Raw genomic sequence first — 24,383 nt, forward strand, 5'->3', positions numbered from 1 at the left:
TCTTCTTCTTCTTTTCTTCTTCTTCTTCTTCTTCTTCTTCTTCTTCTTCTTCTTCTTCTTCTTCTTCTTCTTCTTTGTTGTGTCTCTTTTGAACAATGGCGCAGTGTGGAGAAAGCTTTTTATTGTTCATTAAGGCGAGGGGCGAACATATGGTTCCTATTTTAGGTATAAGCAGGTGCGCGCACGCGCACATAGTAAGGCGTATGCGCACACACAACGGGATGTTAGACATTTACGCTCTGTTTAGTTCTGCAGTTATTTATAAGGTTTTATTTCAGAGACTCCGTAGGAGGGTAGTGCCGTCAGTGCGCCTCATGCGGTGCACTGTAGGCATTACTTAAGGTTCTTTGTAGCGTGCCGTCGGCCCCTAGCTGCAACCCCTTTCGTTCCTTTTACTGCACCTCTTTTCATATTCTCTCTCTTCCATCTTCCTTTGCACCCTATCCTAACAATTGATTCATTGTGCAATGCGAGGTTTTCCTCCTGTTACACCTTTCAAACCTTTTACTGTCAATTTCCGTTTCAGCGCTGAATGACCTCGTAGGTCCCACCAGTGCTTGGCCTTTGGCCTAAATTCTATATTCAATTCAGATCAATTTATTTCAGAGAGAGAGAGAGAGAGAGAGAGAGAGAGAGAGAGAGAGAGAGAGTTTCTGTGATGTCTTCAACTAGTTTGAGGGTTATTTCAGTGAACATTATTATTGCTTCAAACAAAAATATTATATTGTTCGCTGGAATGTCATTTTTTGTGGTATAGCTGTAAAACGTAAGTGAAATAAATTATGTCCTTAATATTGCAATTCTTGTAGTTTAATCATTTACTTACATTTTTTCCCCTATGTATTTATTGATTTGTTCACTATTTTTTTCTTTTTTAATAAGTGATGAGTGATCTCTTCTTTCTGCATGTCCCATTACCTGTTAACGTCTTTCTAATGATCACCGTAATATACTTTGGAAGCTTGAATTTCAAGTCAGTGGCCCCTGTGGTGGGCTTGTTCCATATGAATAGGGTTCATCTTCTGAATAATAATAATAATAATAATAATAATAATAATAATAATAATAATAATAATAATATAATAATAATAATAATAATAATAATAATAATAATAATAATAATAAAAGTAACTTGTCTTCCATCGTTTCTGCCTCTCTTCATCATGTATTTTTAGAGGCTCCTTCTCAATAAAGAAGGGAAAATGAGGAATTAGGAAAAACTATTTGGGTATGTCATTGCATGCGTAGGGGTTTCAAAAAAAATCTTTAGAAGAACCTTCATGTGCTATCCTTACTATTCCTGATGAGCCAAAGCCACCACTAGGTATAAATGTCTGTCACTTAACTGTAATCTTCGTTTATTTTCTAAACCCCTCTACCACATGTAAAACGGTGTTTGTTCGATTCAAGGCAAGGGCGCGAGGCTAGCAACCTCATCTCAAAAGATTTGCTGAGGTATGATTTACGTGAAGTGATGGATATGTAGTATATATATATATTCTTGAGGTGTGTATTCTTCTTCACCCTGGCTGCAATCCCCCACATTCAGTAACTACCACGTACTTGATTCATTTCTGGTGACGTGTGAAAAGAGCCAGAACAGTTTTTTTTTTTTTTTTTTTTTTAAGAAATAAGGCTAAATTATCACCTCTCCTTCTGGGATATATCTCATGTCTCCTGCCGATGAGGCTAGGTTGATAACCACAGGACCACGAGACCACACACACACACACACACACACACAACAAAGCTCTCTTTCGGCTATGGGTTTGCTCCAAAAGAGTGGGGTTTGTAGGTCAGTTTGGAGAGAGAGAGAGAGAGAGAGAGAGAGAGAGAGAGAGAGAGAGAGAGAGAGAGAGAGGATGTCCTTATATGAATCAAGTCCTGGAATTTATTAAAATAAGAAATTTAATAAAGAATTGTCTTATTGTAATAAATTACACACACACACATACACACACACACACACACACACACACACACACACACACACAGAGAGAGAGAGAGAGAGAGAATGAACTTCATTATACCCAAGATCGCATAATCCTTTTGACAGGAAAATAAGAGAGAGAGAGAGAGAGAAAAAAAAGTATGCACTGTGACATATGGAGATCCTCTTGTGTCACCCCCTTCCCCTTTCATTTCTGTATCCTACCAAAGGACCTCGTCATATCCTACCACGCTCATTGAACCTCCTCCGTAGGTCGTGACCCCGGCGCGCTGTTCTGAACCGCAGAGGGTCAGAAGGCGAAGGTCATGCCCGCGGGGCACGTCAGACGCCACGCCAGTCATCATCACATCTTAGCCCCGGGTTATAGTGCTGGGCGTGAACTATAAAATTAGGCGTTAAAACCGGTGACGGGCGGTTAGTTTCGGGTTACTGAATAATAGGGAGGAATATATGAGTGTGTGAGTGTATGTGGTGTATGTGTGTGTGTGTATGTTGTCGGGAAGTGGGTGATATGATGATACAGAACTTGGTGCTATTGGTTCTGCTAATAGTGATTAGTAGTATAAGTACTAGCAGGGCTGGTACTGCTGCTTATGGATCAAGTGCCATTATTTCTGGAAAATGTCATTAAATTGTAAATATTTTTAATAAGTCTTTATGAGAACGCATAAAAATCTCTAAATCCGCTCATTTGCCTCTTAAGGCCTATTATTGATTTATAATAGAATAGACATACCATTTCCCATAATGCCAAGCTGTGAAACGCACTCCTTGCTTCTGTAGTTCTTAATTCTTATGATCTTCAGGAGGCTTTCACCATTTTCATATGACTCAAATATTCAAGTCCTTATTGTCTTGTAGCATTCATGTGCACTGTAGTTTAACAAAGAACTGCTTAGTGACATGTCTTACATAATTAAGAATTTCTCTCCCCAGAGAGTGTTATTTAAATCACCAAGTTAATTTAGTCTCGTTTTTAATCAGTTCTATTCGAATCACCAAGTTGATTCAGTGTCATTTTTAATCAGTTCAGTTCGAATCACCAAGTTAATTTAGTGTCTTTTGTAATCAGTGCTGTTCGAATCACCAAGTTAATTTTGTCTCGTTTTTAATCAGTTCTATTTGAATCACCAAGTTAGTTTAGTCTCGTTTTTATTCAGTTCTGTTCGAATTACCCAGTTAATTTAGTGTCTTTTTATTCAGTTCTATTCGAATCACCAAGTTAATTCAGTGTCGTTTTTACTTAGTTCTATGCGAATCACCAAGTTAATTTAGTGGAGTTTTTATTCAGTTCTATTCGAATCACCAAGTTGAATCAGTGTCATTTTTAATCAGTTCAGTTTGAATCCCCAAGTTAATTTAGCCTCGTTTTTACTCAGTTGTATTCGAATCACCAAGTTTATTTGGTCTCGTTTTTACTCAGTTCTGTTCGAATCACCAAGTTTACTTTGTCTCGTTTTTACTCAGTTCTATTCGATTCACCAAGTTTATTTTGTCTCGTTTTTACTCAGTTCTATTCGAATCACCAAGTTTATTTAGTCTCGTTTTCATTCAGTTCTTTTCGAATCACCAAGATTATTTTGTCTCGTTTTTACTCAGTTCTATTCGAATCACCAAGTTTATTTAGTCTCGTTTTTACTCAGTTCTATTCGAATCACCAAGTTTATTTAGTCTCGTTTTCATTCAGTTCTTTTCGAATCACCAAGATTATTTTGTCTCGTTTTTACTCAGTTCTATTTGAATCACCAAGATTATTTAGTCTCGTTTTTACTCAGTTCTATTCGAATCACCAAGTTTATGTAGTCTCGTTTTTACTCCGTTCTATTCGAATCACCAAGTTTATTTAGTCTCGTTTTCATTCAGTTCTTTTCGAATCACCAAGATTATTTTGTCTCGTTTTTACTCAGTTCTATTCGAATCACCAAGATTATTTAGTCTCGTTTTTACTCAGTTCTATTCGAATCACCAAGTTTATTTAGTCTCGTTTTTACTCAGTTCTATTCGAATCACCAAGTTTATTTAGTCTCGTTTTCATTCAGTTCTTTTCGAATCACCAAGATTATTTTGTCTCGTTTTTACTCAGTTCTATTCGAATCACCAAGGTTATTTAGTCTCGTTTTTACTCAGTTCTATTCGAATCTCCAAGTTTATTTTGCCTCGTTTTTACTCAGTTTATTCGAATCACCAAATTAAGGGGACCGTCCGTCGACCCATGGGGTCCGGAAACCCATTTTCGGTTTATGACGGTTTTGGGTAGGAAAACCACTCTACTTTAAGTTGCAAACAGTTTTTTTTATGAAATATGTATAAATCATGGCTAAAAAGGCTTCAATCTACACTTATCTATGCCTCCTCTAGCACGGGGTCGCATAGCAACACTAACGGTTGGGAACTTTTTCTGTCCTGAGTACCTGAAAATTTTGTTCTGTAGCCTCTCCGTAATTTAGAGATCTGTTTTCCTAAATGAACTCGACGTTTTCTTTGAATGATACGAGTTTTCTACAAAACCAAAGATAAGCCATTAAAGTAAGTTCTGTTCATTTCTTCGTCTTTTCGTAGATATTTGTAATGATTTTGCGTCATTATCATATTCATAGTAGCATAAGGTAATAGAGATGATAATCAAGTAAGCTAAAAGCGTGAAATTTGGTCAGTGATAAAAAAAGACAAATGTATAATCGCCCACATGCATTGTCTGTTCACAGTGTTTATCTGAAGTTATAATTTTTCAAACTTATGTATACTGAATTCTATTCAAACAATCTTAATACAAATTACAGTATATGTTTATAAATATGGTTTCTATATATCCTCCAAATTTCAAGTCTCTAGGTTTACTTCAGAATTTACAGAAGTAAATGTAGTATATGAAAACTTTGAAGCTCGTTTCTCAAAACTTAAGATTTCCGGAAAAAATTAATTATACTTTTTTGTTTATCGACCGATTTTAGTAGTTCAAAAACCAAATAATAGAGCATTAAAATGTCTAAATATTCATAGCACAGAATTTTTAAATTTGATTTTTACATATTGAAATTATTGATTAAAAAAATAAAAAAAAATGCTACGTAAAAAATATATAATAAAAAAAAACTAAAATTTTTTTAAAAATCCCAGTAATTAGTTTTTAGTAGAGAAAATTATCTTTCAAATGGTTTTTGAATGAGAAAAATCGATTGAAAAACAAAAAAGTTTATAGAGTTTGAAAAACCCCATTTTCCCATAAGGTTAATGTAAAGTGGACGGTCCCCTTAAATGCTACAGTTAGAGCAACAGTAGTATTGGGCCTAGACTCTACAGTGCCAGGCACCTAGCATTTACCTTCTATTCTTTGGAATTTATTCTTAAAAATATATATCAAATAAATTCCAAAGAATAGAAGATAAATGCTAGGTAGGTGCTTGGCAATACAGTAGACTCTAGGCCTGATGCTACATGACTCTTCAAGTGTAGCATTCAACCAAGTTTATATAAAAATTTATCTCAAGGTTTTAAAGGGAGATTTTTCTACAGGTTTTCCATGAGAGATTGCTCTCTGTCTCTCTCTCCCTCCCTCATTTAATTTGTTTTGGCAGGTATTTTACGGACGATTCCAACCCTCCCTATTTATCCGGGCTTGGGACCGGCACTGAGTTGGGCTGGCTTGCCTGCCCACTCTCAGTGGCTAGGTTAAAATGTTGTTTTATGTACAGCAGGAAGATCAGTCTAGTTCATCCGGTGAAGCTCAGTTGCCGAGCTCCTCCTGACTGACTGAGAGAATAGGCCAAACACAAATGGGTCACAGAATGGCCTGATGACTGTGGGGTTGAACACAAACACCCAAAGCAACATTAGAGGAACTGCCATGAACACCTTCAAGGGGGATTATTTTGAAGGTGGGGGAATCATGGAGTCCCTGTCATGCTGCTGAAGATGTGTGCTCAGCCCCATGGTCTTTGAGCCAGTCTGTGACTCACTCATGTTGTTGGCCTTTTGGTTGGGCCATTTTGGCTGGCTTTTTTTTTGGGGGTGTCAAAGGTCACCCACCCCTCCTGCTGTGGAAGGCAAAAGGCATCGAGACTTGCCTCTTTTTGCATGTCTCTTCTGAACTGGTGTGTCTCGGACTTGGTCCTCGAGACATCTGTGTCACCAGTTCTGTTGGTATAATTGCCTATGCCATTTTGGTCATGTAGCATCTAGGCGTGATGTTACGGACGATTCCAACCCTCCCTATTTATCCGGGCTTGGGGACCGCACTGAGTTGGCTGGCTTGTCTGCCCCACTCTCAGTGCTAGGTTAAATGTTGTTTTATGTACAGCAGGAAGATCAGTCTAGTTCATCTGGTGAAGCTCAGTCGCCGAGCTCCTCCTGACTGACTGAGAGAATAGGCCAACACAAATGGGTCACAGAATGGCCTGATGACTGTGGGTTGAACACAAACACCCAAAGCAACATTAGAGAACTGCCATGAACACCTTCAAGGGGGGGGATTATTTTGAAGGTGGGGGGAATCATGGAGTCCCTGTCATGCTGCTGAAGATGTGCGGTCAGCCCCATGGTCGCCGAGCCAGTCTGTGACTCACTCATGTTGTTGGCCTTTTTGGTTGGGCCTTTTTTGGTGGGCCAGTTTGGCTGGCTTTTTGGGTGGTGTCACAGGTCACCCACCCTCCTGCTGTGGAAGGCAAAGGCATCGAGACTTGCCTCTTTTTGCATGTCTCTTCTGAACTGGTGTCTCGGACTTGGCCCTCGAGACATCTGTGTCACCAGTTCTGTTGGTATAATTGCCTATGCCATTTTGGTCATGTAGCATCTAGGCGTGATGCTACGGACGATTCCAACCCTCCCTATTTATCCGGGCTTGGGACCGGCACTGAGTTGGGCTGGCTTGCCTGCCCACTCTCAGTGGCTAGGTTAAAATGTTGTTTTATGTACAGCAGGAAGATCAGTCTAGTTCATCTGGTGAAGCTCAGTTGCCGAGCTCCTCCTGACTGACTGAGAGAATAGGCCAAACACAAATGGGTCACAGAATGGCCTGATGACTGTGGGGTTGAACACAAACACCCAAAGCAACATTAGAGGAACTGCCATGAACACCTTCAGGGGGATTATTTTGAAGGTGGGGAATCATGGAGTCCCTGTCATGCTGCTGAAGATGTGTGCGGTCAGCCCCATGGTCGCCCGAGCCAGTCTGTGACTCACTCCACGTTGTTGGCCTTTTGGTTGGGCCTTTTTGGTGGGCCAGTTTGGCTGGCCTTTTTTTTTGGGGGTGTCACAGGTCACCCACCCCTCCTGCTGTGGAAGGCAAAGGCATCGAGACTTGCCTCTTTGCATGTCTCTTCTGAACTGGTGTCTCGGACTTGGCCTCGAGACATCTGTGTCACCAGTTCTGTTGGTATAATTGCCTATGCCATTTTGGTCATGTAGCATCTAGGCGTGATGCTACGGACGATTCCAACCCTCCCTATTTATCCGGGCTTGGGACCGGCACTGAGTTGGGCTGGCTTGCCTGCCCACTCAGTGGCTAGGTTAAAATGTTGTTTTATGTACAGCAGGAAGATCAGTCTAGTTCATCCGGTGAAGCTCAGTTGCCGAGCTCCTCCTGACTGACTGAGAGAATAGGCCAAACACAAATGGGTCACAGAATGGCCTGATGACTGTGGGGTTGAATACAAACACCCAAAAGCAACATTAGAGGAACTGCCAGGAACACCTTCAAGGGGGATTATTTTGAAGGTGGGGGAATCATGGAGTCCCTGTCATGCTGCTGAAGATGTGCGGTCAGCCCCATGGTCGCCGAGCCAGTCTGTGACTCACTCACGTTGTTGGCCTTTTTTTGGTTGGGCCCTTTTTTGGTGGGCCAGTTTGGCTGGCCTTTTTTTTTTGTCTCTTCTTGGGGGTGTCACAGGTCACCCACCCCTCCTGCTGTGGAAGGGCAAAAGGCATCGAGACTTGCCTCTTTTTGCATGTCTCTTCTGAACTGGTGTCTCAGACTTGGCCCACCGAGACATCTGTGTCACCAGTTCTGTTGGTATAATTGCCTATGCCATTTTGGTCATGTAGCATCCAGCGTGATGCTACGGACGATTCCAACCCATGGACCGGCCCTATTTATCTGTTGTTGGCCTTTAAAATGTTGTTTTTGCAGGAAAGGGTGGCTCAGGACCTGCTGGGCCAAACACAAACTGAGTTGGGCTGGCAAGGGGGATTATTTTTGCCTGCCCACTGGTGTGAGCCTCACTTGGCTAGGTTAAAATGTTGTTTTATGTACAGCAGGAAGACCCTCCCTATTTAGTCTAGTTGCCCATCTGGTGTTAAAAATGTTGTTTATGTACAGCTCAGTTCATCCGGTGAAGCTCAGTTGCGAGCTCCTCCTGACTGACTGAGAGAATAGGCCAAACACAAATGGGTCACAGAATGGCCTGATGACTGTGGGGTTGAACACAAACACCCAAAGCAACATTAGAGGAACTGCCATGAACACCTTCAAGGGGGGGATTATTTTGAAGGTGGGGGGAATCATGGAGTCCCTGTCATGCTGCTGAAGATGTGCGGTCAGCCCCATGGTCGCCGAGCCAGTCTGTGACTCACTCACGTTGTTGGCCTTTTTGGTTGGGCCTTTTTTGGTGGGCCAGTTTGGCTGGCCTTTTTTTGGGTGGTGTCACAGGTCACCCACCCCTCCTGCTGTGGAAGGCAAAAGGCATCGAGACTTGCCTCTTTTTGCATGTCTCTTCTGAACTGGTGTCTCGGACTTGGCCCTCGAGACATCTGTGTCACCAGTTCTGTTGGTATAATTGCCTATGCCATTTTGGTCATGTAGCATCTAGGCGTGATGCCACTGGACGATTCCAACCTCCCTATTTATCCGGCTTAGGACCGCACTGAGTTGGGCTGGCTTGCCTGCCCACTCTCAGTGGCTAGGTTAAATGTTGTTTTATGTACAGCAGGAAGATCAGTCTAGTTCATCCGGTGAAGCTCAGTTGCCGAGCTCCTCCTGACTGACTGAGAGAATAGGCCAAACACAAATGGGTCACAGAATGGCCTGATGACTGGGGTTGGAACACAAACACCCAAAAGCAACATTAGAGGAACTGCCATGAACACCTTCAAGGGGGATTATTTTGAAGGTGGGGGAATCATGGAGTCCCTGTCATGCTGCTGAAGATGTGGTCAGCCCCATGGTCGCCGAGCCAGTCTGTGACTCACTCACGTTGTTGGCCTTTTTGGTTGGGCCTTTTTTGGTGGGCCAGTTTGGCTGGCCTTTTTTTGGGGGGTGTCACAGGTCACCCACCCCTCCTGCTGTGGAAGGCAAAAGGCATCGAGACTTGCCTCTTTTTGCATGTCTCTTCTGAACTGGTGTCTCGGACTTGGCCCTCGAGACATCTGTGTCACCAGTTCTGTTGGTATAATTGCCTATGCCATTTTGGTCATGTAGCATCTAGGCGTGATGCTACGGACGATTCCAACCCTCCCCTATTTATCCGGGCTTGGGACCCGCACTGAGTTGGGCTGGCTTGCCTGCCCACTCTCAGTGGCTAGGTTAAAATGTTGTTTTATGTAACAGCAGGAAGATCAGTCTAGTTCATCTGGTGAAGCTCAGTTGCCGAGCTCCTCCTGACTGACTGAGAGAATAGGCCAAACACAAATGGGTCACAGAATGGCCTGATGACTGTGGGGTTGAACACAAACACCCAAAGCAACATTAGAGGAACTGCCATGAACACCTTCAAGGGGGATTATTTTGAAGGTGGGGGAATCATGGAGTCCCTGTCATGCTGCTGAAGATGTGCAGTCAGCCCCATGGTCGCCGAGCCAGTCTGTGACTCACTCACGTTGTTGGCCTTTTTGGGCCTTTTTGGTGGGCCAGTTTGGCTGGCCTTTTTGGGGTGGTGTCACAGGTCACCTGCCCCTCCTGCTGTGGAAGGCAAAAGGCATCGAGACTTGCCTCTTTTTGCATGTCTCTTCTGAACTGGTGTCTCGGACTTGGCCCTCGAGACATCTGTGTCACCAGTTCTGTTGGTATAATTGTTTATGCCATTTTTGGTCATGTAGCATCTGGAGGCGTGATGCTACGGACGATTCCAACCTCCCTATTTATCCGGCTTGGGACTGGCACTGAGTTGGGCTGGCTTGCCTGCCCACTCTCAGTGGCTAGGTTAAAATGTTGTTTATGTACAGCAGGAAGATCAGTCTAGTTCATCCGGTGAAGCTCAGTTGCCGAGCTCCTCCTGACTGACTGAGAGAATAGGCCAAACACAAATGGGTCACAGAATGGCCTGATGACTGTGGGGTTGAACACAAACACCCAAGCAACATTAGAGGAACTGCCATGAACACCTTCAAGGGGGATTATTTTGAAGGTGGGGAATCATGGAGTCCCCGTCATGCTGCTGAAGATGTGCGGTCAGCCCCATGGTCGCCGCCGAGCCAGTCTGTGACTCACCACGTTGTTGGCCTTTGGTTGGGCCTTTTTTTGGTGGGCCAGTTTGGCTGGTTTTTTTTTGGAGTGTCACAGGTCACCCACCCTCCTGCTGTGGAAGGCAAAAGGCACGAGACTTTGCTCTTTTTGCATGTCTCTTCTGAACTGGTGTTCTCGGACTTGGCCCCGAGACATCTGTGTCACCAGTTCTGTTGGTATAATTGCCTATGCCATTTTGGTCATGTAGCATCTAGGCGTGATGCTATCGGACGATTCAACCCTCCCTATTTATCCGGTTGGGACCGGCACTGAGTTGGGCTGGCTTGCCTGCCCACTCTCAGTGGCTGGGTTAAAATGTTGTTTTATGTACAGCAGGAAGATCAGTCTAGTTCATCCGGTGAAGCTCAGTTGCCGAGCTCCTCCTGACTGACTGAGAATAGGCCAACACAAATGGGTCACAGAATGGCCTGATGACTGTGGGTTGAACACAAACACCCAAAGCAACATTAGAGGAACTGCCATGAACACCTTCAAGGGGGATTATTTTGAAGGTGGGGAATCATGGAGTCCCTGTCATGCTGCTGAAGATGCAGTCAGCCCCATGGTCGCCGAGCCAGTCTGTGACTCACTCACGTTGTTGGCCTTTTTGGTTGGGCCTTTTTGGTGGGCCAGTTTGGCTGCCTGGTTTCAAAGTGTCACAGGTCACCCACCCTCCTGCTGTGGAAGGCAAAAGGCATCGAGACTTGCCTCTTTTACATGTCTCTTCTGAACTGGTGTCTCTAGGACTTGGCCCCTCGAGACATCTGTGTCACCAGTTCTGTTGGTATAATTGCCTATGCCATTTTGGTCATGTAGCATCTAGGCGTGATGCTTACGGACGATTCCAACCCTCCCTATTTATCCGGGCTTGGGACCGGCACTGAGTTGGGCTGGCTTGCCTGCCCACTCTCAGTGGCTAGGTTGCTTGCTTTGCTTTCATGGCCTCCTTCATTGCATTACGCTTCTCCTGTAGGAGTTTCTTGCGAGGACCTTTCCATGTACCTCCTCACTCATCTGGTCCCCAAACGTGCCTAGGTCAGATTCAGCAGTGTTTATCAGCTCTCGTAGACCGGTGACTTCTTTTTCTACTATTCTCAAGAAGAGGCTTCCATCCTTCTCCTGTTCTATCTCTTTCGTCCTCGTTTCCATCTGAGTCTTGTCATTCAGGTGAAATTCCTGGTCTCCCAATTTCCTTCGTATGTCTTCCATTTCCTCTTCAATTTTAACCTTTTCGACCTCACTTTCATTCAGGCGTTCCTGTAGTGAGATGCATTTACTTTGAAGGCTGACCACTTTTTTCTGCAACTCTTCATTGCACTGTCCATTGTTCCTGGACTCTAAATCTTTCTCCGCAATGAGGCCGTTCAATTGATCAATTTCTTGTCGTTGTTTAACTACTAATTCCTTGTTATTTTCGTTTGCCTGCTTCAGAAGTCGATTTTCCTTTGCGAAAATTTCAATTGTATCTTCAGCTTGTGTGATTTTTTTCTGTGCCTCCTGGCTGAGATCAATCAGTTCCTTGGTGTGCGCATATTTCTTAGTAGCCAAAGCCGTTTTCAGAATTTGGATCCTCTGTAGGAGGCATCCTCTTTCCTGCCCCACTGGGCCTTTTCTTGCAGGTGGTGACGGTTCTCCTCGCGGGCCTCCATGAGTTCCTTTTCCATATTATGTTGAATACCCCGCAAGTCATCCAGCTCAAATCGAATCCTGAAATTCTCATTGACTGTTTTCTTGCGGGCAAATTTTTCCTGCTGAAGCTTGATGTAGAGAATTGCACAAAGTCCTCCCAACAGTCCAGCACACCTCCATTTTTAGGGAGCTGGGCCATCAACAATTTGGTAACCCGTTCTACAATATTGTTCAACATGTTGCTCGCTACCCATTATTGGAGGTCTGCCTTGTGCATAGTTTTAGAAAAAGCCTCGAGCTGATGAACGCGTCATCATCGGGTTCTGAAGACTAATCCGGCTTCTGAAGGCTTCTCCGGATTCTGATGACTAATCTGGCTTCTGAAGATTAATCTGGCGTCTGAAGACTTCTCCTGCTTCTGAAGACTTTTCCAGCTTCTGAGGACTACTTCGGTTCCAGTAATCCAGAACGTCTCCTTCGGTGTCATGGATAGGCTCCAGCATATGCTTCGGTCTAGCGTTCCGAAGGCTTCCGTCTTCACAGAGTCTCTCTCTCTCTCTCTCTCTCTCTCTCTCTCTCTCTCTCTCTCTCTCTCACACACACACACACACACACATACGCACGTACTTGCACTGTGACTAAATAGGCTACTGTGTTAACTCGAAGAAAATTCTACCTTGAAATAATAATTTCTTAAAAACTCCAATGAAAACGAAGACGTAAAATTCATATTTCTTCATTTAGTAAAGAAAAAATCAGAAATTTCAAATGGAAAGAGAACTGAAAGAGGAGAATGATTTGCGAATTTCCGTCACATCGGCCTAAACTCGGAGCGCTTTCGTGATAAGTTTTATTCTTGTACACGCTTCTCCGTACCCTACTAAGCTGTTTCTAGCGTAAATTAATAGTCTCGTTTTCATTCAGTTCAGTCCGAATCACCAGTTTTATTCAATGTTATTCGAACCTCTGACTCTATAAAGTGCGGTTTAGACCACCAGATTATTCCATATTCCATTCGACCAGAAGAATTTCTATCCCGGTGGCGTACGACCCGTTAAATTAGTCTAGTGTCCGTGGAGCCAAGTGGGTGTCTGTAACACACACATAAACAGCAACAAAACTATCCGGTGTCCCGTGACAAGTGAGAAAGGTGGCAATCACAAGACCACTTCCAAAAGTGTCGTGTTTCTCCCTTTGCCTTTTATAATAAGAAGAACCTGTATAGTGTCATTGATATCTCCCGGTTGGGTTATTATTTTTTTTTTTTTTTTTTTGGTGGGTGTCACTGTTTGGGATTTTGTTGTGTGCTCGGTCTCTGTCTGTCAGGTGGCAGAATGCTTGTTATATATTTGATTGCTCGTCGTTTCATTGAGTCGTGGTAGTTTTCTTTTGGATTAGTATACGACTGGCTGCGCGCGCGCGTTTGTGTGTGTGTGTGTGTGTGTGTGTGAATCCGAAAACTGTTCATAAGGAATCATTTAAACCTAATGTTTATGTACCCATTATTTCATACATTTTATTTTTATAACAGAAATATATATATATATATATATATATATATATATATATATATATATATATATATATATATATATATATATATATATATATATATATATATATATATATATATATATATATATATATATATATATATATATACATGTATATGTACACACATTATATATATATATATATATATATATATATATATATATATATATATATATATATTATATATATATATATATATATATATATATATATATATATATATATATATATATATATATATATATATATATATATATATATATATATATATATATTCACATACTCCTATTCCTTTCTATTCCAAAGAGTGGACTTTTCGTCTGTCCCTTATTCCAGGCTGGATTGACTGTTGAGTTATATTCCAATGCAGGTGTGATGTTAAGAGCTGTCAAATACGTCCTGTATGTTTCTCGAGAAATGCGCCAAGCCAAATAATACCCGAGACAGAGAGATTCATACTAAAGATATTGGCGATTTGTGTGCAGTTCACAAGCCAGTTTCACGTTTTCAGTTTATATGTTAATTCTGATATAGTCTGCGTGTACTTGTCAGCTTAGTAATATTAGTACTTTAGTATTAATCTTGTGTTTTTATTATACGAGCCCACACTTTCTGAATTAAACCTCAAATCAAGATGCTACAGTTCCCTTTTTGTCGTCCAAATTCTCACGCCGAAAAAAAGATTTAAAAAGACGTAAATCAAGTAGTAAACAAACATGAGTAGACGAGAGGTTAGATAAATAGACACAGACGCGAATAATCAAAACGTATGAAAGTGGATACTCTTATGTAAGGCAGATAGGCACAAGACCTTCTCTGTTTGTAGAGAGAGAGACTCGACCAAACACATTTCTTGAAGTAGATAATTGCATGTCATCGAGTCAATCCCGGAGAAGAAGAAGAAGAAAAAGGAAACCTTATTTATTTATTTTGTTTTCTTTGGAGGGGCGTTCGTATATCGAGACTCGGTGTTGACAGTTGTTTGTTGACAAAGATGGATTTACGAATAATATTCTTTTTATATGTAGGACTATGAGGAGAGAGAGAGAGAGAGAGAGAGAGAGAGAGAGAGAGAGAGAGAGAGAGAGATGTTTTTAATGCAGTGTTCTTAGAGATGCTGCAGTCTGGTGTGGTAACAGATTAACTGAGTTGCTGGACAAGATGTGTAAGGTAATTCTTGAATAGAGACCTTCCAGATTTTAGGAGAGCTATAAATGTTCCATTTTATGATAGAAAAGGTATTACAGGTGATTATAATAGAATGATAGATTAACTGGCACCTAGCATACCAGAGACGGTGTACTATGGAATGATATGGAGACAACAAGACGGATGACAGAAGGAGATTTAGTTCACTCAGAGGTAAATGGATGCCAGCGTCTTTTAGTCAACAAAAGGGGCGTGGGGCTAGCAACCCCACTCTTTAAAGATTCCTGTGAAACTAGAGGGCTGTACCCTTCTGGCGCCACATCCTCCAAGATATATATATATATATATATATATATATATATATATATATATATATATATATATATATGTGTGTGTGTGTGTGTGTGTGTGTGTGTATGTATATTTCATGTTTATAAAAATATAATAATATATGAAATGTGGGTAAAAAAATATGAATGCTAGTAAATGGTTAGACTTACATATTTAAACATATTTAAGTACTGTGCTCTCTCTCTCTCTCTCTCTCTCTCTCTCTCTCTCTCTCTCTCTCTCTCTCTCTCTCTCTCCCTTTGGTGGCAAATGGCGGGTGCCAAATTTCTTCGCCTCTAATTGAGGAGAAAGAATCTCGAAGCCGTTTCTTAATGATTCTCTCTCTCTCTCTCTCTCTCTCTCTCTCTCTCTCTCTCTCTCTCTCTCTCTCTCTCTCTCTCTCTCTCTCTAATTAATAGCTTGCGGTCGAAACGCTTGTAATGTTTAGACATGTGGTCAGACCCCTCTCCTGAAAGCAATCTCATTTGTGTTTGGAATCTTGTGAGCGCTTCGTTTTAAACGCTCGAGAGAGAGAGAGAGAGAGAGAGAGAGAGAGAGAGAGAGAGAGAGAGAGAGAGAGAGAGAGAATCAAGAACTTAAAACACTCTTGATTCCCTTTCGGGATGTCAGTGGTTGTATAAGTGGCGTGTGTCATTTCTGTCAGAAAATGTATATATCGCTGAATAGAGTGTCAGTCGGATTAAAAGATTGTAGAATAAATATTATGAAGTGCCTCGTTCGTTCTTGTTTATTTGTCTACTTGTTTATCTTTCGTGGAGACCAGCAAACAAGAAGGTCGTGAACTAGGTGAATGTTTATCTTTCGTGGAGACCAACAAACAGGAAGGTCGTGAACTAGGTGAATGGACTCTCTGAAATATAATTTTTTTTTTCTTTGGTGATGTAATATAATATTCTGGTTTTTTATATTTCTTTGGTGATGAAAGATAACTTTTCTTGTTTTTTTATATTTCTTTGGTGATGAAATACAATTTTTCTTGTTTTTTTATATTTCTTTGGTGATGAAATATAATGTCTTGTTTTTTATATTTCTTTGGTGATGAAATATAATTTTTTATTATTTTTTATATTTCTTTGGTGATAAAATATAATTTTTCATTTTTTTATATTTTTTGGTGATGAAATATAATTATTCTTGTATTTGTTATATTTCTTTGGTGATGAAATATAATTTTTCTTGTTTTTTTATATTTCTTTGCTTATGAAATATAATTTTTCTTGTTTTGTGTCTATTTCTTTGCTCATGAAATATAATTTTTCTTGTTTTTTTATATTTCTTGATGAAATATAATTTCTTGTGTTTTTTTTATATTTCTTTGGTGATGAAATATAATTTTTCTTGTTTTTTTATATTTCTTTGCTTATGAAATATAATTTTTCTTGTTTTGTGTCTATTTCTTTGCTGATGAAATATAATTTTTCTTGTTTTTTTATATTTCTTGATGAAATATAATTTCTTGTGTTTTTTTATATTTCTTTGGTGATGAAATATAATTTTTCTTGGTTTTTTTTATTTTTTTGCTGATGAAATATAATTTTTCTTGATTTTTTTTATATTTCTTTGGTGATGAAATATAATTTTTCTTGGTTTTTTATTTCTTTGCTGATGATCTTTGGTGATGAAATATAATTTTTCTTGGTTTTTTTATTTCTTTGCGGGTGAAATATAATTTTTCTTGATTTTTTTTTATATTTCTTTGGTGATTAAATATAATTTTTCTTGGTTTTTTATTTCTTTGCTGATGAAACATAATTTTTCTTTTTCTTTTTTATTTCTCTGGTGATGAAATATAATTTTTCTTGGTTTTTTATTTCTTTGCTGATGAAACATAATTTTTCTTTTTCTTTTTTATTTCTCTGGTGATGAAATATAATTTTTCTTGTTTTTTATTTTTTTGCTGATGAAATATACTTTTTCTTTTTCTTTTTTATTTCTCTGGTGATGAAATATAATTTTTCTTGTTTTTTATTTTTTTGCTGATGAAATATACTTTTTCTTTTTCTTTTTTATTTCTTTTTGTTATGAAATATAATTTTTCTTGTTTTTTATATTTCCTTAGTGATTAAATATAATTTTTCTTGTTTTTTTATATTTCTCTAGTGATGAAATATTTTTCCATTTTTTTAGTTCTTTGGTGATGAAATATAATTGTTCTAGTTTTTTTATATTTTTTTGGTGATGAAATATAATTTTTCTTGTTTTTATATTTCTTTGGTGATGGAATATAATTTTTCTTGTATTTTTTTTATTTCTTTGGTGATGAAATATAATTTTTCTTTTTTTTTATATTTCTTTGGTGATGAAATATAATTTTTCTTGTTTTTTTTTTATTTCTTTGGTGATGCAATATAATTTTTCTTGTTTTTTTATACGTCTTTGCTGATGAAATATAATTTTTCTTGTTTTTTTTATTTCTTTCGTGATGGAATGTAATTTTTCTTGCTTTTTTTATTTCTTTGGTGATGAAATATAATTTTTCATGTATTTTTCTGTTTCTTTGTTGATGAGATGTAATTTTTCTTTTCTTTTTTATATTTCTTTGGTGATGTAATATAATTTTTCTTAATTTTCATATTTCTTTGGTGATGAAACAACTTTTCTTGTTTTTTTATATTTCTTTGTTGATGAAATATAATTTTTCGTGAATTTATTTTCTTTCTTTAGTGATATTCACCAGATCAAGAGTTGTCGGGTTCGATCAATACCATTATTTCATTTATTTCTTGAATGCGGAACTTTATTTTATCCTCTTTGTTCCCCGATTGATTTAAAACCTTTTTTAAGACGAAAGTACATGAATATCTTCTATAAGCACATAGCTTGGTGCACCCGAATCCCTTTGCCTTCAGAAATTAATATTGAGAACTTTGCTGCAGAGGTGCGGAATGTTATCATAAAAATTCTCTCTCTCTCTCTCTCTCTCTCTCTCTCTCTCTCTCTCTCTCTCTCTCTCTCTCTCTCTCTCTCTCTCTCTCTCTCTTTATTATGTATGTATCTATATATATACACACACACACACACACACATATATATATATATATATATATATATATATATATATATATATATATGTATGTATATATATACATATATATATATATATATATATATATATATATATATATATATATATATATATATATATATATATATATATATTTCTTCGATTGTTTTCACTAAGTTAGCAATTATACAGGATAAGTTTAATTGAATTATTTTGAAAGAAACGATACTTAAACGAAAATGTAGCCTACATAAAGTTTTTCTCACAGTTCCGAATAATTCGTTTTCCACAATATTCGATTTCTGCGTTTACTTTCTTTATCCTTTTCCTTGTTCTGTTTACTTTGCTTTCTCAATATGAGGTATTATTTTCCCCTTTTTTTTATTTTAGATTGATTATTTTGCTTATACAGAAAACTGTTTTATCAATTACGCAGACTTTGTGTTTCTATAGTTGATAATTTTAACAACCTTTTAAGTAATTTTCCGCTACTTTTTTTGTAAGTAGCCTTTGTATGACGCTCTCCTCTCAAATCCAATAAGGTTGCCATAGAAAACTTTATTAATCATGGAAAGAATGTTTTATTCTAACTTATCATCCTTGCTTAGATTCTGATTTTTTTCTTTGCATCAATAAGTTGATTGACTTATTAGCTATAGGATATCTATAATTTTATTTTAATGAAAGTGAGGGAATTCTTGATTAATTTTCTTATTTAATAAATTCCGCGACTTGATTCATGTATGGACATCCTCTCTCTCTTTCTCTCTCTCTCTCTCTCTCTCTCTCTCTCTCTCTCTCTCTCTCTCTCTCTCTCTCTCTCTCTTACTTTAATTTATTAAAATAAGAAAATTCTTAGTTAAATTTATTTTGATAAATTCCTTGGCTTGATTCGCATAAGGACATCCTCTCTCTCTCTCTCTCTCTCTCTCTCTCTCTCTCTCTCTCTCTCTCTCTCTCTCTCTCTCTCTCTCTCTCTCTCTCATTTTAATTTATTAAAATAAGAAAATTCTTGATTCAGTTTCTTATTTTGATCAAGGCCATTCTCTCTCTCTCTCTCATTTTAATTTATTAAAATAAGAAAAGTCTTGATTCAGTTTCTTACTTTAATAAATTCCTTGAATTGATTCATATAAGGACATTCTCTCTCTCTCTCTCTCTCTCTCTCTCTCTCTCTCTCTCTCTCTCTCTCTCTCTCTCTCTCATTTTAATATATTAAAATGAGAAAATTCTTGATTCAATTTCTTATTTAGATCAACTGATTTGATTCATGTAAGGACATCTCTCTCTCTCTCTCTCTCTCTCTCTCTCTCTCTCTCTCTCTCTCTCTCTCTCTTCTCTCTCTCTCTCTCTCATTTTAATTTAGTAAAATAAGAAAATTCTTGATTCAGTTTCTTATTCTGATCATTTGATTTGAGCCATGTAAGGACATCTCTCTCTCTCTCTCTCTCTCTCTCTCTCTCTCTCTCTCTCTCTCTCTCTCTCTCTCTCTCATTTTAATTTATCAAAATAAGATAATTCTTTATTCAATTTCTTATTTTGATCAATTCTTTGACGACTTGGTTCATGTAAGAACATTCTCTCTCTCTCTCTCTCTCTCTCTCTCTCTCTCTCTCTCTCTCTCTCTCTCTCTCTCTCTCTCTCTCTCTCTCTCTCTCTGTAGACTTACATCCGGGTCAGTCCTCCTCTCCCTCATAATCTCTTCTCTTTCAGTACTTCCAAGTGTCTCAGCCTCATTTTCATCTCGAGATGAAAATGTTGTTTACTTCCACGAACTAATAAATGGACGATCCCCATGAACGGGGCTCTTGTCATTATTTCATTTCTGGGAAAAAGTAGTCGTTTGGAGTTGGTCTCTCTCTCTCTCTCTCTCTCTCTCTCTCTCTCTCTCTCTCTCTCTCTCTTCAGTCCTATGGTGTGTATTATCGTTTACTGATGCTCGGCCTTTCACGCTATGGGCAAGTTTCTTTAACAGTTCACTTGGCCAGTGTTGGCCTGTGCTCTAAATTACAGTAGATACATTGTTCTTGACTGACTTGTCGGTTGCAACTGGCTTAGAGAGAGAGAGAGAGAGAGAGAGAGAGAGAGAGAGAGAGAGAGAGAGAGAGAGAGAAAAGATGATAGATCCATGTTTTGTCAAAACCAAAACTTGTGTGCATAAGATTCGTCTGAGAAAAGGCAGTGTTGAAAAACGCGTTTTTAAACTCTTATTTGTAGCCCATCTGAGTTCAATTTATCTTTGGAGAGTGTACTCCCTGAATTACATAAAGAACCTTGAGGGGAAACCTGCTTCCTTGTGAGGAAGAAATGTTATACCTTTTCGGATGGCTGTGGGATAGCTTAATTGTTATAATGATCTTATTCCAAAATGCTAAATGCAGAAACGATATGACTCGAAACTGTACATTTATAAAGGAGGATATTTGCATTTATTTGCTGTAAGTTTTTGGATGGTTGTAAACAAAATGGAAGCGTTTTTATAAGAGTGTTTTGATGTATATTAAATTTGTGTTTTGAAGTGTGATTGTCAAGTTTTCACAGTCTCCATCATAGGGAGCTCTCGCCTTCAGTATTCCCTAAGCGGCGCACTACAGGGTCTGCGCAGAGTCCCTTTGTGATTCCTTTTCCAAGGCTCCCTTTCTCTTTGGCCTCTTCCCACCTAGTTGTCCAATTTCTTTAACTTTCCCTTGTTCCAATTCCTCCCTCTCTCGTAGTAACATATCCTACAGTCTTTTTACAGCATATTTTGATGATAATTTCTCATCTACGCTTTTAACTGAAGCTACTGGTTGAAGAAAATCAAGTCTTAATTTCGTCTAACATTCTGTTTATCTTCGGGTGCTGAATGACTAGGTTTTTAAATCGTGTGTTGGTCGTTTGGGGCGAAATTTAACAAGTATTTACCTCCAGGATCTCTTGTGTGGAATTTGATTTTAGCTTGAGAATATTTTTTTGTTTTGTTTTAAAAGATCTGCTGCAGTTCGATTTGTACCTTATAGGAATTTTCGTCGAGTGCTGTTCTTTTTATTTGATGCACAGTTGTTTAAAAAGTACTCGTCTGTCTATGTATATATATTTATTTGTTTATATATATATATATATATATATATATATATATATATATATATATATATATATATATATATATATATATATGCACACACATACATCCCGTGCATAAGTGAGTGTCGAGTAGCTGTCCTGTTTTTTTTAAATTCAAAAATGTCTGGAGAATGTTTATAAGAAGCCATGAAAACGAGCACAATTACAAGACCTGACAAATGTTTGTGAGACACCAGAGAGATTAGCGCAAGTGTAAAAGAACTTGAGAGAGGCCAATTCTTCTTTTCGGTGCCATCAACAATACTGCAGAGAATTTCAGTCGCTCGTTTTATTTGCACTTGTCTGTTGATCTCTTACTGAAGGAGATTCAGTCTGGTTGAACATTCTCTGAAGATTCAGTCTGGCTGAATATTCTCTGAAGAAGACTCAGTTTCGTAGAACATTCTCTGAAGAAGATTCAGTCTCGTTGAACATTCTCTGAAGAAGATTCAGTCTCGTTGAACATTCTCTGAAGAAGATTCAGTCTGGTTGAACGTTCTCTGAAGAAGATTCAGTCTCGTTGAATGTTCTCTGATGAAGATTCAGTCTGCTTGAACGTTCTTTGAAGAAGATTCAGTCTGGCTGAACATTCTCTGAAGAAGATTCAGTCTGGCTGAACATTCTCTGAAGAAGATTCAGTCTCGTAGAACATTCTCTGAAGAAGATTCAGTCTGGTTGAACATACTCTGAAGAAGATTCAGTCTAGCTGAACATTCTCTGAAGAAGATTCAGTCTCGTCGAACATTCTTTGCAGTCTGAGTGCAATCAGGTTTAATCGCAAGCATAAGAAAAACGTAGCAGGCTTGACCTAATTCGTATGCAGGCGGTTTGCCGAGTGAAATTGGTCCCTGTCACTCAAGAACAGACTGCTCCCTCTGAATGTCATGTTCTTATCACTAACAAGATGTTGAAAATGTTTCTTTTTAGTTGCTTTTATTCTGTTTTGTTTTCTACGCTTCTTCTCTTACGTGGATGTACCTTGTATCTTATTGACTTTTTGCCAACAATACTACCCTAATACGATTCTCCGTGTATTTTAATAATTTACTTGCGTTTTTATTTATTTATTTATTTATTGATTTGTTAATTTATCTGTTTTTCTAATAACTGGTCTCTTCTTTCTGTGTTTCCCATTGCATTCTATTGCTTCTTCTAATGAACACCACAATATTCTTTGGAAGCTGGAATTTCAAATCAGTGGCCCTTGTGGTGGGCTTGTTCCATATGAATGAGGTTCATTTTCTGAATAATAATAATAATAATAATTTTTTTTATTTTCAGTTTATTTTAAACGTTTTAGCAAATTTATCATTCTTTCTCTTTTTTCGGTTTCTTAGATGTAATAAGAGAATTTTCAAGTCATTTTCTTAGACGGGTAATTAAACGATAATTGATATTTCTGTGGCAAAAGATGACTGATGTAATGAAAACTAACTGATAATTTTAAGGACACTAAAAAGTACGTTTTCTGTATAGATGTAGGCAGTATGTATAAAGGGGCAAAGGAACAAAATAGCATTTGTTATTTTATTTCTTCTTGTCGAAGGTTTCTGTGGAGAAAGGAACCGGTTCTAATCCGAAAGAGAGAAAGGTGAATACTTTTTTCATTCTCAGTTGTCACTAAAAGAAAGTAGCTCTCGAAGAGAAAAACGAACATAGAAACTAAATTGGATCAGTTTCCATCAAAAGACGTTAATAAATAAGACTGAGCAACCAATTTACATCAAGGAAAGGAAGCTAAGAAAAAAACTAGTACGTAAGTTATGTCCTTCAGCGAGCCAGTTCATCAAGAAGACAAAAAAAATATATATATAAAAAAATTAAAACAAAAAGTTTATTCATAACCTCTCCACCCCGTTACATGACAGTGCAGATAGCATTCCTTAGGGCCTCTCTCTCTCTCTCTCTCTCTCTCTCTCTCTCTCTCTCTCTCTCTCTCTCTCTCTCTCTCTCTCTCTCTCTCTCTTTTAGGAGAGAGAAACTGTGCTTCTGGATTTTAGCTCCCAGCCGGAGGACACGCTCCATATGCATGAAGGAGCCAGTTGGAGCAGGTGATTCAAGCAAGGTATTTGGTGGTCGGAAATTAACGTCAGTTTTAGATGGGGGTAAGAGGGAGTGGCTTGCTGGAATACAATCTAGTCAGCTAAATTGAATTGATATAGTATTTTGGACAAAGGCCAAGCACTGGGACCTATGAGGTCATTCAGCGCTGACACGGAAATTGACAGTAAAAGGTTTGAAAGGCGTAACAGGAGGAAAACCTCAAAGCAGTTGCACTGTGAATGAATTGTTAGGAGAGGGTGGATAGCAAGATGGAATAAAGAGAATATGAAAGGAGGTACAGTAAAATGAACGAAAGGGGTTGCAGCTAGGAACCTAAGGAAGGCACGCTGCAAAGAACCTTAAGTAATGCTTACAGTGCACTGCATGAGGTGCACTGACGACACTACCTCCCTACGGGGGAGTCGGCTAAAGATACCACGATGAAAATGATGTTGATCAACTCTGATTACCAGAAAGGAGGAAATACTTTTATTTTTTCCGACTTACTTGATTAATTTGGACAAAGAAATATCTTCATTCTAAGTTTCTAGTTAATGCGGAAATTACAGTATACTTTTAAACTTGGTTAATGATAACTCTCAGATTGTATTAAGAGGTGAAGTAATTCCAAATTGAGAGAAATAATGTTTCTCAATTTTTGTGCCTGTGGGAAGAATGAAATCATGATTCTAGTTTTTTTTATTCATACGAAGAAAAATTATGCTTCTCAAATTATTATTACCAGTATTCAAAGTTATGCTCTTTTATTTATTATCTGTCCTGTAAGGAGAAGCCCTAGCCTTGCTCCTTTTCCTTGCATATATATATATATATATATATATATATATATATATATATATATATATATATATATATATATATATAAATATATATATATATATATATATATATATATATATATATATATATATATATATATATATATATATATATATATATATATTTATTTCCATAAGTTGTCCCTAAAATTCTTGCTGATGCAACTGCGCCTTCGTTCAGTTACTTATTCAAAACTCTTGATATATTTTAGACTGTCTGTACAATATTTTATTTCCCCGTAATATAGCGAGTAATCATTGTTTACATTCCCCTTATTCAGGTAGTAATAATTTATTAAGTAGTAGTCATTCATTAAGTGGTAATTA

At 38.1% G+C, this 24,383-nt stretch overlaps 1 protein-coding gene across 8 annotated transcripts in view; it reads left to right on the forward strand.

The window, feature by feature from the left end:
* LOC136825789 (A disintegrin and metalloproteinase with thrombospondin motifs 6-like) overlaps nucleotides 1-24,383 on the forward strand; it is a 332,879-nt gene that overhangs the window by 262,616 nt on the left and 45,880 nt on the right. The window lies entirely within an intron of this gene.

This window comes from Macrobrachium rosenbergii, chromosome 39, assembly GCF_040412425.1.
Source record: "Macrobrachium rosenbergii isolate ZJJX-2024 chromosome 39, ASM4041242v1, whole genome shotgun sequence".
Taxonomy (NCBI): Eukaryota; Metazoa; Arthropoda; class Malacostraca; order Decapoda; family Palaemonidae; genus Macrobrachium; species Macrobrachium rosenbergii.